Raw genomic sequence first — 3,330 nt, forward strand, 5'->3', positions numbered from 1 at the left:
TCCAACCCCCACCCCCCCCCAGGAAACCACAGATCCCTGAGAGTAAAGTATTGCAAGCCTACTGATAGTTTATTATCCAGCCCTTTTGTGGCAATTGTTGGCTAACACAGAAAGAAGGTCCGCTCCAATTCTAGAAAGATCTTTTCGCCAAAGATACAGCATTCGAGGGAATTCCCTGGCGGTCCTGTGGTTGGGACTCGGCACTTTCACTCACCGGGCCCGGGTCTGATCCCTGGTAGGGAAACTGAGATCCTACAAGCCACCCAGCATGGCCAAGAAAATAATAAAAATAAAAATTTAAATTCAAAGATACAGCATTTGAAAACTTTCGCAAACACTTCTTGACTTATACCTTCAAATGTCCATTTGATCCATACTGAGTCCACCCAGGTTCCAGGAGAGGGGACATAAACCCCACTCCTCCATAGGAAGAACATCCAGGTCAATTATAAGAAGTACATGTAGGGACTTCCCTGGTGGTCCAGTGGTTAAGAATCCGCCTTCTAGTGCAGGGGACATGGGTTCGACTCCTGGTCCAGGAACTAAGATCCCACATGCTGCGGGGCAACGAAGCCCACGTGCTCTAGAGCCCACGCACCACAACTACAGACAGAAGCCCACACACCGCAACAAAAGTTCCCGCGTGCCGCAACTAAGATCCAATGCAGCCAAATAAATAAATGAATATCAAAAAAAAGAAGAAGAAGAAGAACATGTAGGATGGGAGACATTTTTTGGCCTTCTTTGGAAAATACCATCTACCGTATAAAATTCTCAGAACACTGCTTTATAAGCACTATCTATGTGTTAGCTATTTTCATTCAACACGTGTTTATTGAACATCTGTTATGCACTAGTTACTGTGCTAGGGAGATAAGCAGTGAACATCACAGGGGTGGTCCCTGTGTTGGTGGGCTAGCCGGAGGAAAACTGCAGGCTCAGACCCACTAGAAGAACCCCCTAGTAAAGGACCAGATGAGCCCGCAGGCTGAAGTTAATTTCCTAGTGAGTCGGCCAGCCCTAGAGGAACAGATAATAATTCTGGCTCTAGAAGTATTTTGCTGGGATTGTGTCTGTTGCGATGGAAGCTTTCTTGGCTGCTTCTCTGAGTGTCGAATGAGGAGGCCAGAGCTCTCAAAGGGCTTAGAGTCCAATTCCATTTCACTCAAGCCGGTCCTATAGCTTTAATGCAAAGCAGGTGCTGGGACTGTTAAAAAGGACCTCAAGGCACCTGGCTCAGCTCTGCAGCAGCTTTTTGCTCTAAGTGAGGTCACATGGCACTGGCCTCCCCTAGGAGTTGTATAGAAATGCAGAACCTCAGGCCCCACTCCTGAAAGGCTGAGTCAGAATCTGCATTTTTTTTTTTTTTGTGGTACACTGGCCTCTCACTGTTGTGGCCTCTTCCATTGCAGAGCACAGGCTCAGGATGCACAGGCTCAGCGGCCATGGCTCACAGGCCCAGCCACTCTGCGGCATGTGGGATCTTCCCAGACCGGGGCACGAACCCGTGTCCCCTGCATCGGCAGGAGGACTCTCAACCACTGCACCACCAGGGAAGCCCAGAATCTGCATTTTTTTAAAGAATTTTTCATTGTGGTAAGAATGCACCTCTAAAATTTACCTTCTGGGGACTTCCCTGGTGGTCCAGTGGTTAGGACTTGAGGCTTCCACTGCAAGGGGGCGTGGGTTCTGTCTCTGGTCGGGGAACTAAGGTCCCTCAAGCCACACCGCGTGGCCTAAAACAAAATTAATTAAATTAAATGTACCCTCTTAGCCATCTTTTTTTTTTAATTAATTAATTAATTAATTAATTTTTGGTTGTGTTGGGTCTTCGTTTCTGTGCGAGGGCTTTCTCTAGTTGCGGCGAGCGGGGGCCCCTCTTCATCGTGGTGTGCGGGCCTCTCACTATCGCAGCCTCTCCTGTTGCGGAGCACAGGCTCCAGACGTGCAAGCTCAGTAATTGTGGCTCATGGGCCCAGTTGCTCCACGGCATGTGGGATCTTCCCAGACCAGGGCTCGAACCCGTGTCCCCTGCATCGGCAGGCAGATTCTCAACCACTGCGCCACCAGGGAAGCCCCCTCTTAGCCATCTTTAAGAGTACAGTTCAGTGATATTAACCGCTTTCACACTGCCGTGTAACCGTCACCACCATCCTCTCCAGAACCCGTTTTATCTTGCAAAACTGACTCTGGCCCCATTAAACCATGACTCCCCATCTCCACCTCCCCAGTCTCTGGCAAATGCCATTCTCCTTCTGTCTTGATGAATTTGACCACTCAGGGACCCCAGAGAGAGGAATCACACAGTGTCTGTCCTTTGGTGACACCCAGCATCACCTCTTCGAGGCTCATCCACGTTGTAGCAGAATCTGCATTTAACAAGGTCCTGTGTCTGCAGGGTGAAGGCGGAGGCGGCTCTACTATGCCTGGGCTGAGACTGGGCTGAGATGGGGGAGGAGAGCGCATTCCGGACAGTCCTGCGGGGACTCAGGCTTTCCCTCCTCCCCCGGCAGTCCCCCCTCCCCCGCTGTCACCTCCATGGTCACGTGTGTGTGTGACAGCCAGCTTGGATTCCTGAGATCAACCACGGGGGCTCTGATCTGGCAACAAATGGTTGGCTAGGCCGGCCTCTGGACATCCGAAGTTCCCTGCCCACGGGCAATCCGCTTGTGCTGTACCAGTACGCGGGGAACCTGTACTTCACTCCCGCAGCAGGGGTGGCCGGTAGGCGTCTGTGGCTGGACGGCAGTTAGGGTTCACACTTGTTTAGTAACACACAGTCACATGGTGCTGGCCACGATTCCAGGAAGTTCTCGAGCTTTAATACCTTTAACTCTCATAATAATCCTAGGAGTAGGAACTAGTATGACCCGCATTTAACAGATGAGGAAACTGAGGCACAGACAGATGAAGTAACTGTCCCAAGGTACTAAGGCTGGTACATGGTGGAGCCGGGACCCTGAGGACCACACCCTGTGCATCCTCTCTGCTAACTGCTGGACCAAGTCTTCTGTCCAAACTGAGCGAGGGGGACTCATACAGATTCGGGGTGTGTTGTGTAGAGGGCTCTACTTTTAACCATAGAGGTTAGTTTATATATTAAAAATAAACACAAAAAGCAAAGCTAGAAGGTCAGAAAGTAAGTAGGAAACTCTTGTGACCTGGTGGATATTTTCTCACTGGGGCATTTAGAGTCCACATTCACATGATTAAATAATCAGATAGACAGGTTTCCCTCCTGCTTCCCCAGCCCCACTTACTGTCCCCTTCCCAGGCCCCTTCCCCTCAACCTCCTAGAAGCCTCCCCTCCCCCTGCCCTCTCTCTCCCCT

The sequence above is a fragment of the Neophocaena asiaeorientalis genome, unplaced genomic scaffold (genome assembly GCF_003031525.2).
Source record: "Neophocaena asiaeorientalis asiaeorientalis breed wild unplaced genomic scaffold, Neophocaena_asiaeorientalis_V1.1 scaffold154, whole genome shotgun sequence".
In the NCBI taxonomy this organism is placed as follows: domain Eukaryota; kingdom Metazoa; phylum Chordata; class Mammalia; order Artiodactyla; family Phocoenidae; genus Neophocaena; species Neophocaena asiaeorientalis.